The following is a 13,315-nucleotide window of genomic DNA, read 5'->3' as shown; positions in this document are numbered from 1 at the left end:
GGTTACCTATATGTGTATCAAGTAATGAAACACAGCTAGAAAGGCGAAATAGATAAAAGTATAAGACCCTCGTTCTTTTCCCCAAAGCACACTGAAAGATTTATAACAATGGACACACATTTTAATTTGCTTGGGACTGAATCAACCTTGTCAACCATATATTTGCACACACACATAGGCTGTAGCAAATTTGAAGGAAATGCTGGAGGGAAGGACATTTTGGCAGGTGAAGAAAAATTGAACATTTATATACAGTGCTCTGTTCAAAATTCTACTCGATTATTTTGGAAAACCTTTATTTATTTATTTAACCAGTTCTGGAGTTGAAATGCCTATTTTCAAATATTACACTTTGAAGGAAGAGGGAAGGAAGTTTAACCATTGTGTTGAATCCCAGTAAGGAATTACAGTTCTGGGGAAGCACTATATTCTACTAGAAGTTTGTGTGGCAGTAGGTCCATAAATATGCCAAAAGAGAAGGTGCTTTATGGTGATATTGCTAGTGATAATGAAGGAAAATATTAAGTAAAAGTTTGTAAGGGTTTTAATTTCCTGTATGTACTGTCAATGAATGACATCACTAGTTATTGGCTAGATAGGGAATTGTTTATTGTTGCTTTAAAAAGGCTATTGAATTAGTTCATTTAATTTAAGATTGTACTTATGAGAGCTGAGTGCTGAGATAATTAAAATTTCACAAAGATAAATTAAGCAGAGATTATTTTGTGAAGCAACATTTTGCTTTTCATTATTTAGATCAGTTTAGTTACCTAGTGAATAAATTCAAAGCAAAAAAAAAACAAACCTATCCAGAATGTGCTAAATAAAATGTGCAACATAATGAATAGACTCAGCAGTTTTCCATTTCACTTTACTCAGAGATATGAAATTGCCCAGTGCCTGCCTTACATATGAAAAATTGATGTGGACAAAGTATTTTACCTTGAAAGTGTGTCATTAAATTGTCACAGTAAGGGCTTCTCTGAAAACCCCTAAATAGGTCCCGCAATAACTTCCTTCTGTAATTCAGGTGTGAATAAATGCCTCACTTCCCATCCTATAAAACATTCTGCATCTGACTAGTTCCAAGGGGGATTTGCTCTGGAATTTGCTCATGCTTAAACTTACCTGTACGAAAGGGCAGGTCCTTTGGAACAAAACAAAACCCAGATTTTTTTTTATTAGTCACATCTCGCCTTTCCTCCCAAAGTACCATAGCTCTACGGATGCTTTGTTGTAGTTTAACAAATTTTGTACTGGCTCAGAATGTCCTCTGAAATGACAGCCACTGCACACTGAAAGGATCATGTGAATAGGCACTTAGGAAGCTAGATAATTGTCTCCCGCCTACATCACTCTTACCTATTCTGATCTTACATGTGAGTTTGTCTTCCTCTGAACAACATGTGCTTGAACTACAGGTTTGCTTCCCCCCCCCAAAAAAAACAGAAAAAAGATTCACCCTTCTATAGCATAATTCTTTTTTTTTGGGGGGGGGGGGAGAATGGAAATGTCATATTTAGAAGAACTATTACAACCACATGGCATTTTCAAAATGCATCTGTTTAATACTCCTTTAATGAAGAAAGCTCCACAGCACAGACTCTTTTTGTTGATAGGCAGGATCAAATACATGAATTTTTCACAAAAGTGAGCACAGACAACAAATCTACTCCCAAAAAGTCAGAATAAAAACTGCAGCAGCCAAACAGTGCTCATGTGTCACACAGTGAATCACAGAGCCGAGAAACAGAAGACGACCTATATCAGCTGACAGTTGTGCAGCAGGAACAACCACCACAGATCAGTCAGCATGGTGTAGTGGTTAGAGTGTCAGACTAGGACCTGGAAGACCAGGGTTCAAATCTGCACTTTGCCATGAAGACACTGGGCAACCTTGGGCTAGACACTGCCTCTCAGCCTAACCTACCTCACAGGGTTGTTGTGGGAATTACATGGGGAGGGGGAGAACAACGCACACCACCTTGGAGAAAAATGCTATCAATAATTTTCAGGGACTGTAGTTGAACTGCAAAAAGGTGTTTACTGAAGAACTAGTTCAAGGTGACAGACAGAAAAGCATGTATAAAATAAGTAGCACATAATTTGTTAAACTTTGAATGTACATGTACATTCAAAGTTTGAGCCCCATACCTTTTGCACTGGACCACAAAAATCTCACCCCCTTTCCTCCTTTAAAAAAATAATCTCGTCCCATTTCCTCCCTTTTTTAAAAAAAACTTTAAAATATTTTTAAACTTTTGTTACAGGTTGAGCAGGTGCATTACAAAGCTGGTGCTGGTGAAACTATAGACATTTGCCTTCTTGTAAGAATAATCAATACTAATCAAAAGAATCACCAGCACTAGTCAAATCAACTAAATATTTTTGACATATTCTTTCCTTTGGTGATTATAGATAATACAGTAGATTACATAATGACAAATATCAGGCATCTTGTGCATGGACACACAATATGTGGTCTAACAGTGTTTTAGATAATTCTTTTCCAGCCACAGAGAGGACAAATTTGGAACATCAATACACCAAAAGCTTATCAAAGTGCATTGACTTTAATACAGGTGAGTACTTTCAAGGAGATGAGAACTCTTAACATAACAGAAGTATGGAGAAAATACTTTAACCAGTCCAATTGTTAACAATTTAAAGTATCCCCCCCACCTTTTTGGCCCAAGGTCTAATTATAATATTAAATTTCCACATACAATTTCTATGGAGGTCCAGCTGATCCTGTAAATATTACTAACCTGCACCAGAAAACATTTCCCTGAAATTCCTTGGCAAACATCTCACTTTACTCGTGCAGCTGATACAAAACCATGTTATTTGCATACAGCCTCTGGGATAGAACAAGAACCGAGACAGTGCATTAACAACTAAATTAAACAGAAATGGAGTCGGTAGACATTCCTGTTTAACAGTATTGGTAGGAGGAAGAACCCCAGCAATTTCCCCTTTATTGGTGTAGTCTCACTGCTGAGCCACAAGGTGTAGAGCTCAGTGGAGGGGAAAGCTAGCCAACCAGAGGAGTCTCTGAGGTGTACTTGTCTAGAGACAGAGTCAGCATCCTAGGTCCAGTCCTAGGGTTGGGGGAACAGCAATCTACATGGCTAGATGCTCCAGGGGTCAGGTAATCCAATGGGGTCAAGACCAGCAGGAAGCAGCAAGGTCATGCCAGGAACTACAAGCATCGCTACAAGCATCTGGCTGCTGCTGGAAGCTCTGCTTAAGAAGGCTGAAGCCAGCTGGTTCTCATCAGTGCCTTCTACTCTGTATCCTTGAAGGCTGATCAGCTGCAGCTGAACTCACTCTGCCTTGTTCCTCTTCAGGCAAAGCTGACTCCTGGCCGATGGCATTTATGAACAACTGGTTTGGTAGTTGTGACTTTTCTGATCAGAGTAAATAAATATCTACTGACACTGATACTCCATAGTTTTTACACATTTCTTCCCAGTTTATATATTAAATGAGGCAAGAAGGCTTCCTAGACTCCTTAATTAGTTGCAAACCAGATGATTCAGTCAAAAGTGCTGGTCAATCATACTCTTGCCATTTCCACGGGCTTGTACTTCCCTGACAAAATTCAATTCAGCCCATTCTTCTAGATTGTCCAACAGCAAGTGAGAGTTTGATTTAGAAACAATGTTTAGCAGACTAAGTGACCTTTATTCTTGGTGTCAGATTTATCACCTTTTAATACAGATACTCATCAGTGATCTTGCTAAAAATCCTTAACGTAGACAAACAATTTCACGAGAATTAGTATGCACCATGTAAGATTGATCAAAATGAACTGAAGGGTACATATCTCTCCTAGGTCACAAGTTCAAAATGCTTCTTTCAGCTTCTATGTACATGAATGCGTTAGTCTATGGCAGCCACATTGTTGTTAGCTTGAGCTGAACTGTGCTGATTATGTAGCCAACTACACTGGTTCAACTTAGCATGATTTAGATTTAGTTATTTTTTTACCTTGTTGAAGCTCTGAACATAACTTCAAAGCAGAGATAATGTTTTAAAGTTACTGTTTCTAAAGCACTTGCACTCATCACCTTTCTGTGTGGACAAAACCTCTGAAGCAATTTATTTGTTAAAAGACCAGGCTGTAAGGCAAGCACAAAGAAAAAGATTTTTACTAACTGATATGGCTTTTTGCAGGGTTATAAAACCAGTCAAATAAAACAGCTTTTTAAAAGTCATATACCTGAACAGAGCAGCTTCTATTCAGTGACACTGTTGTATAAGATGGAATTTCATACAATGGCTACAACCAAATTACAAACAATCCCAGAATATATGCAGTTGATTCAAAATACTGAAAAAATGGCAAGCATCTTTTATTCCACCTCAGCAACCATAATAGAAATGTAAAGCTGCTGATAATATAAATAGGAATGCAAGAACAGCTGTGTTATAGTAGCAAAGAGCTTGCAGATTAACTGCTCAAGATTAATATATTGACTGCATTTAAAAGGTGGATAAAGTTTTGAACCCCATTCCTTTCCTTAGGGGCACATCACCACATACACCTTTGGCATTGGGTCCCCAAACACCAAATAAATCTTAGAAAAAGTTATGTGGGTCAATGACCCTTTGAAGAAAAAAAGTTTCCCAGCGCTACCATTATCTTCTCTTAATTGATAATGTGAAGCAGCTTGTGCGAGGGACTCCATGGAGGATCGCACCTCTCTTCCGCTGGGTGCAATGGAAGCCTTATTTATTGACAGACCGATGACTGCAAAACATAACCACTAAATCTCCTCAACAGGCTGCTAACTTCACTCTAGTCTCCCACTCTAGGCTTGCTTTCTATGGGCAGGCCCAAGGTGTATGGAGCTACCTCAGCTGCCAACAGCCATATTTGTCAGGCTTCAGGGAACCTGATCTTCCTCCCCCATGGCAGGCTGCTAGCAACAGATAGACAAGAAGCTCTTATCAAGTTTTTTATTCAATATTCACAGAGAGAGGCTTAGAAATGCTGCCTGTCCAAGTAATGGTGTTACTTCGAGTAAGCTCCACCCCCCTTCTCTTCTCAACCGTCAACAGCACCAGCCCCTTTATGGAGGCTGCTTAAGGTCATTTGTTCTTAGCTCTCTGCTTTCCTACTTTCACAGCTTGCCGGGTTCTGGGAGAAGGAAGGGTCTGGAGTTCTAGTGATAATGTGTCAGTCAGCTGCTCTGGCTCTGCTTCTCCCCTCTCCTCTTCTCCTATTATCTCCCAGCTTTGTCCCTCTTCTGGCCCAGAGCTGTGACCTTCTGAAACCCCTGTTGTAAATGTATACTGACTTCCTCTTCTCTGGAAGTTTCAGGAGGAGAGGGGGCAGTCTCCGCCATTCCTTCTCAGTCCAGTCCCTGACAATATCCCACTAAGCAGGCAGCTGCACTCTTCACACCCAGTTCCAATACAGTAGCTTTGGTGAGTCTGCCAGTGGGTTCCAAGGATGGGGAAAGGGCACCACCCACAGTTCTCTCTCCAGCTTCTGTATCTTCTACTCCAGCTGCTTTTTAGGAGCTGCTTTAGTAGGAGCAGATGGTAAGAGTTAAGCTGAGAATAATTATAAAGAAATATGGAAATGATAAAAAAGGATGAAATCTAGTATATATTTGGGAAAGTGGTTTGTCCATCTGTTCTCTATAGGTTTGGATGCCTCTTGAGATATTGTGACCAAACTTGGCATGAAGGTTCCCAAGGTGGGAGCAGCAGTTTTCATCTACACTTGGATGCTGGACACCATTTCAAATCAGGATGGTAGACCAAGACAACTTAACTCTTAACTGTTTGTGTGATGGATAGAGATATGGTAGATTAACACATCCAGGTCCACATAAATGATTGTGGATGTTTTTCTAGAGATGATTGTGTTGATAAGAGGCCTGATGTGAGAAGCTACCTTCAGGACACTGGCCCAAAGATACAAATAATATTTTCAGTCATCCCTTATGGCATAGTTAAGATATCAGAATGTTCCCAGTGTTAATTTTAAAACATTTGTAGTTGAGAACACATAGCCATACTGAACATCTATGAACCTAGTGCATGTAGAGCAAAATGAATTAGAAAGTACTGAAGGAGACATGTAATTTACAGTGTTTCTGGGTCTTTAAGGTCGCACTCACTTAAAGAGCAATTGTTCATCTTGGCACTTGCTGCTTCAAGAGTAGTTGACAGTAACAGTATCTTTGAGTCAGTAATAATGATACAGTTCATCTCAAGAACCTGCCTGACCTAGATATACTAACTTTAATGCATCTTCCAATTTACTAGTTTTTAGACTGGCAACGGTATTTTTTAAAGAAGTGTCACTTCTGCAGGAATATCCATAACCATTTACCATCAGCATATGCCTATGTCATCAATTGCAATGGTTTTTATTTGTGATTACTCATTTTTCCAACATGATCAGTCTCCTCCAATGATCAGCACAATATTCATTCCAAAGCTAGCAATTAACATTCTAATTTGTCACACTTAATTTGAAATAAAGCATGCACTGATGGTTAACACCATAGCAGTGGTATTTGTGTTTGTCCAATGTTGCCAGCAGGAGTCTCAATTTATCAGTTGTCAATTATATTCTTATGCCAATGATTTTAGGTTTTAAAATCCATGACAGTTCTATATTTAAGAAAAACCGAAGGGAAAATATACATTAAAAATGCTATTTTATAACTGAATCTATGTTAGTTAATTCACAGTGGCCCTAAATAATTAGTTTAGTGTTCCAAACATTTTTTTCCCTTCTAAAATAAAGTTTCATTATAGCAATAATCCACTCTATTGTGAGCAAAGGTAGTGCATTAAAATACATCCTGAGTGCATTCTGAAGCAAAGTGCCCAAGGCAGGCTGTGGTTAATCAAGAGAAGCATGGAGAACCTCATTTCTCTTAGGCCATGACTTTTATTTTGATTTCTGTTTTTAAAAATGTATGGAGTGTTAATGAAACAGACCATTTAAGTAAGAAAGTCATTCCCAGCAGAAGCATAAGATGAATTACCAAGGAAAGTAATGCCATTTCCCAACATCAACAAAGAGATATGAACATTAATGCATACTTTAGTTCAATTCTGTTTTTATTTAAAAATATATTCATATTACACCCTTCATTTGAATAATACCAGAGTGGTTTTATTAAATAAAACCACTACACAATAAGATAAAATACATACTAAAATTGTGAAATTTCACTGACTTTGCCAGAAATAAAATAAAAATAATAAAAATAAAAATACCACATGCTGATTGCTATGTACTATATATAGATCACATTTATTTGTTTGAGTGGGTAGGCTGGATACATGAAGGAGATATTTTAGACTGCAATCCTAAAAAGACTTCCTAGAGTAAGCCTCTCTGAAAACAGTGGGACTTACTATTGAGGAAACATCCATTGGATGTTAGCAGTGTTAGCATCCAGTGTTAGCAGAAAACAAGCAAGACCCTTTGTAAGCAGCCTCAACCTGCACCTAAGCAACAAAGTTACTGACTCCAGAATAGAATCAATAGTGTATCAAGGGACAGTTGGGACCAGATTGCCACTCTGTCGCTTGATCTCTGCTGGCTGGAAGCTGCAGTTCTATTCTATGAACATCTGTAATGGTGGTGCTATATTGCCACAGAGATAAAAATCAGATCAGCAGTTAGCACTGCTTGTCAGCTGCCAGGATATTTCTGGGAATAAAGTGCCTGTGTCAGATCAGGTTTGAGACCATGCTACTTTATACTTTCTGGATTCATTGGTGCAAGATCCTCAAACGTTTTGTTCCCTAAGTGCTTCCTGTGAGTTTGTACAGTGTGTCCTGTAATGTTTGCACAAGAACGATTTGGCAAGTCACTACCATGTGGGTTGTGATCTGGACTGTGCAATGATAAATTTTATTTTGACTGCAACCAAGCAGTACTGAATATGCACTTGCACCATCCTCTCTGATTTGTTTATTTTTACACACCTTAGTCATCAAAAACCTATCCCACCCATACTAAATATTTGCAATCAGGCAGTCAAGTCACTATGCAGACAACAAAGACACCTCTCTAAGTTGCTAATGACAGAATCTTCTCACACAAGGCCTCTATTACTGACTCCCAGACGTGCACTTTCAGTGCAAGACTATATAGATGACTTTGCTGAGTGGTGGGCTACTTCAAAGGATTGCTTCCCAGTGTGGTGTAGTGGTTAAGAGCGATAGTCACGTAATCCAGGGAACCGGGTTCGCGTCTCCGCTCCTCCACATGCAGCTGCTGGGTGACCTTGGGCCAGTCACACTTCTTTGAAGTCTCTCAGCCCCACTCACCTCACAGAGTGTTTGTTGTGGGGGAGGAAGGGAAAGGAGATTGTTAGCCGCTTTGAGACTCCTGAAGGGGAGTGAAAGGCGGGATATCAAATCCAAACTCTTCCAAACTCTTCTTCCCTAAGATTCTCATTTCTTACAGCAGTGAGGGGTTGTTACAAGAGTGAATCTCTACTGTCTGAGCCAATAAGGCCACAAACGTGTGTTGCAATGTGGTTTCTTCCACCATGGAATCAGGTAGCTTTCATTTCCATTTCTTTTAATTTGTCTGTTGTCAGGTTTCAGATGAGAACAAGTACTACCATCTGCATTTCCTCCTCCCTCCCACCCATCATTTTCCTTAACCAGGGGAATGCTCAAGTAGAACTTAGGAGACTGACTCAAACCAAGTTTGAAAGCCCCTACTGCAAAGACAGATTCATTAAACATGCATGATGTGTTATACTTTGACAGCACTCATTACAGTTCATAATGCCAGTTACAAATCACTGAACTGAACCAGGTGCAACAACAACAAAATTATGAAGCATTTAAAAAAATTCAATATAAGAGGCACAATTCACCAAGTGCTATTTCGGCATAGCACTTTTTAATGGCTTACATCCAAGATCCAGAAGATGTGCTGTAAACATAGCAACATACATGAAAAAGATAAGAACAGGACTTACTCAACAACTACTCGACAACTACAGAGGGAAACAGGAGTACTCGCTCATATAATTAAGCCTATTGTTATGATTCATGAATAAAGATGCACATGAGGCAGAATTAAAGTTCTTGTAATAATGCCTAAGTTACTCCAGGGAATGAATTGCTACACAAAATGGCATGCCTCTCTTTTGGATAAACACATTTTGCTTTGCGCTTACTGCAGCATAATACGTCTTACAAGTGTTTGACTTTTAACATTTAACTAAGGCTGAAGTTTTAAGCACTCTTCTTCGGAAATTATTTCTACTGAGCCATTAGAAAATCCACACTGTGTGAATTTAACTATATTGACATAAATGTACATCACACCTTTCCCCAGGGGCTCAGGACATGTTGCAAAGGATTGGAAACAATAAAAAAAAAGACTAATAAGTATAATTTACAATCCCACAGACTCCAACAAGGTGAAAAGCACAAGCTAACACATCTTTTACACCCAACTCCAATTCTACCACAATAACAATGGTCCAGTAGATGTCCACCAAAGCTGTGCACTAGGGGAGGGAGACTGTGCAATTGTTCATAGTCAGTGATGAGTCTGGTGTCAAATGACAAACACCATGTCCATAATCAGCGATGAGTCTGATTGCAAGTGGCAAAGATTATTAAAGCCCTTAACAACACACTGGAGGTTGGTCCATTAGGGTGAAAGGGGCACTGATCCACAAATGTCAGTCTTCCCTCAGCCAGTCCCACCTGTCTGGTTGGGGTGGGGTATTATTATTATTATTAATCTGCCTTCTTGCTTAGAACCAGTCCAGCAGGAAAATTGTGGGAGGGGACTAGAATTGGCTCTGCCTGACATTTGATTTGGCTCCACATACTGTTTGCTTCCTGCCTTGTGCCCTACCAGTGCCACTAGCCACCAGCCACCACTCTATAGATAGATTCCTTTTATGTACAGACATGGATTGGACAATGGATCAAAATATGCACTATGTCTGAAGAGATACAAGAATCAATCCACTAAAAGCTCTACAGAGGGTAGATTGAGATCTTGTAGTAGATCTCTTTAGTTATTTGAAGCAGATCATCAAAGGCTCCCAATTGTTTAACAAGGATAACAACAAAAAAAGGTCTTCCCTTTCTAAATTAGGCTGCTAACATGAAGGAAGTCTGGATATGTTTGAGAGAAAATCAGGAGTGGATTATTGAGTGGTAGGTCTGTGAGCTCAGTTCTAGTACTGGAAACAAATTATCTGTATGAATCACATGTCTTAATATGCTATTATTCTGCTGTTTTACTATTTTTATGTTATAGTTTTGCTTTAATTATATTGCTTTTTTGTTGTACACCACTCAAATATTTTTTTAAAACATATTAAGTGGTTTATATATGTTTTAAATAAATAAATAAAATTCCCAGTAAAAAATAAACAAATGGTGGCTGTTTTTAAGTGTATTTAAAGGCCTTGAACATAAGAAGAATATATTTTCTAGTCAACAACATGAATCTTCTCACTGTGTATACAACTCCTCGGTTACCACTGGATGCTACTATCCTAGGGTAATTATAATTCAGTCTTTCATGTGTATATACATTGGCAAACTACTTGTAATTTAAATTATATTTTCTCATTCTGTAACTATTAGGTATATGTTTTGTTTGTGCTGAAGAGAACAAACAAAACAAGGGGCGCTTGTGCTTGAGGTTCTGCAAAGTATCTTGCACAACATTCAAAATGAATTGTTTACTGTATATTTCCAAAATGTATTAAAACCTTTTCACAGTAACTCTTTCTGTTACTATTCCCTAAGAGGCAAGCTTGAAAGCATGTAAAAATGCAATCTAAAACCAGAGCTGGAAGACAAGGCTTCTTCATTATAAGTAGGTGAATGTGTTATTTAAAAATACTGTTTTGAAGCTAATTCAGCAATAGAATGAATAGATTTATAAGGGCTGCAAAAATATGAAAACTTTAAATCGGCTTTCAAAACTATCTCAGCATGCACAACTTAATGCCATCAGAATATAGAAATGAAATCAGTCACTGGGTCAAGGCCTTTGGCAAATCCATATGGAAGAGACTCAAACTCATAGAAGGAGAAGGGGTTATGGAGCATAATGAAGAAACTACATTTTAAGAAGCAAATGAATTGAAACAACCTGTTACGAACATAATTGCTTTAAAGACCCCACAGCAAACATCAGCAGAATTGGTTTGTAATTTACCACGTCCTTCACTTTGAACATGCTCCCTAAAGGTTTGTGTGAAAGTCATGACACCTACAAGAACAATTTTTTTCCAGACTGACTAGCCATGATTAATGTCTCCCTTTACTGCTTTTGACCAAACTAATTCCTTTTGCTAGGAAAGGAAAGAAGCCTTCAGTTTGCTTGTCATGAAGTCAGAGCACCAGAGATCGTGCTTTAATTTAAATCCCTCTCAGAAATGTTTGGGTAAACTCTGAAAAAAGAATACTGCTAATGTGACTGAAGAATTTCAGCAGTCAGTCAATTAAGTATTGTGGCAAAGGTTTCTAATTACACTACTGAAGTCACAATCTTATCTTGGGAATATCTTGTACTGAACTGAGGCTATATCAGTCAGTAATGACTCTTCTAACTGTATCAGTCAGTGATAAGGATTCCAACTAAATGAAGCGAGCCTGATTACTTTAATTTGGTTCTTTGCAGTGGCGGGAATATATATAGCACAAGGTGGCTTATTCTTGAGAGGAAAAAACACTCAAGTTGTAGAACAGTTTCAAGAGCTTCTTAAGGTTCATTGTATCAACTCTGCAGAGATTTCTGTACACTGCTAGATCAAATTGCAAAAACTTGAAAACTAAACCTATTTCTTTAGCTATATGCCTTGATAAATACATTATCTGCGTGCGCACACACACATAGAGAGAGAGTGCTTTTTTTCTAAAAAAAATTTTAGGGGTACTCTCACTTTCCTACTCATATTGAAATACTGCCACTCAATGAGGCCAAACTTAGATTCACAAAATGTTTAGGGGATGCGTACCCCTGCGTACCCCCCAGAAAAAAGCACTATATATAGTATAAATACATGGCTCACTTTGTCTTTCACAAGGTAAACACAAATGTGATATTGTATACAATGAAAAATGATGGCAGTTAGTTTGTTCACAGAGAGTATCATAATGATGTCATATCATAGAACTGTAGAGTTGGAAGGGACTCCAAGGGTCATATAGTCCAACCCCCTACAATGCCGGAATCTCGACTAAAACATCTATGGCAGATGGCTATCCAAGCTCTGCTTTAAAACTTCCAAGGAAAGAGGTTATGCTCCAGAGCAGGAAGAAAAATTTGGGGGAAGGGAACATGACACTTTTTTCTTTCTCACCCTCCTGAAGCCTCTTCTTACTCTTCTATCATGATAAAAGTGCTCAGATTCAGGTCTGCAATAGATGTTTCATCTCTGACTCAGATATTAGTAAAAGCCAATCATATTTAATTATGACATAGTCCCTCATCACCTTTGTTTCTAAACTGCCTGTCAGGTAAAAAATGTTCTGTTCATCAGTTGGAGAAGCAAGATAAATTGAAGGAAGAGTCACGCTTCCCTCAGGCGTACTCAAGAGTAACATCCTGGATTCTGTTTAGATATTTGATGCCTTCCAGATGGTTTGGGCTATAACTGTGCTGGCTAGAGCTGACGGGAATTCCTTTTGGAAATTTATCTTATACACTGGGTGCAGCAGGATAATGCTAACTGGACATGAAAATTATGGTAAGGTGACAGGCATACACCAGCAACAGAATCATGTGATCTAAATTTGACCAACTGCACTTACCTAAGGGAATATGAAGGCATTTCATTACCACTGGTGTGAGAGACTGTGGCCACATTCACATCATATGGTACCCACTTTAAACAATTATGGCTTCCCCTAGAGAATTATGGGAGCTGTTGTTTGTTAAGGGTGCTGAGAGTTGTTAGGAGACCCTATTCCCCACCCGGAGCAACAATTTTCAGAGTGGTTTACCAGTCACAGGGAACTCTAGGAAAGTGCAATTCCATCCATGGTAGGCAACTGACCAATTTCTCAGTTGTGGGGACCACTCACCCACAATGCTCCTGTCTTGTTAGGATCCAAGCTTACCATATTTTTTGCTCTATAAGATGCACCAGACCATAAGACGCACCTAGTTTTTGGAGGAGGAAAACAAGAAAAAAAATATTCTGAATCCCAGAAGCCAGGACAGCAAGCGGGATCGCAGCTCAGCGATCCCGCTTGCTGTCCTGGCTTATGGGATAGCCGCACGCAGCCTCAGCCTGGGAGAGGCTGCGCGCGGCTAAGGCTCCCCCAAGAGCCA

General features: G+C 39.0%; 1 protein-coding gene across 7 annotated transcripts in view; it reads right to left on the bottom strand.

Moving 5' to 3' along the window:
• EPHA6 (EPH receptor A6) overlaps nt 1-13,315 on the bottom strand; it is a 394,139-nt gene that overhangs the window by 160,787 nt on the left and 220,037 nt on the right. Inside the window, exon 1 of one of the 7 annotated variants that reach the window (XM_053386367.1) lies at nt 2,815-2,989. The exons of the other annotated variants lie outside the window; for them this stretch is intronic. The gene's annotated coding sequence lies outside the window, so the exon portion shown is untranslated. Of the gene's footprint in view, nt 1-2,814; nt 2,990-13,315 lie in introns of those variants that run through there. 7 annotated transcript variants of the gene reach the window in all.

The sequence above is a fragment of the Podarcis raffonei genome, chromosome 4 (assembly GCF_027172205.1).
Source record: "Podarcis raffonei isolate rPodRaf1 chromosome 4, rPodRaf1.pri, whole genome shotgun sequence".
Lineage (NCBI taxonomy): Eukaryota > Metazoa > Chordata > Lepidosauria > Squamata > Lacertidae > Podarcis > Podarcis raffonei.
The sequence above is the reverse complement of the archived record's forward strand: the minus strand, read 5'-3'. Positions and strand labels throughout refer to the sequence as shown.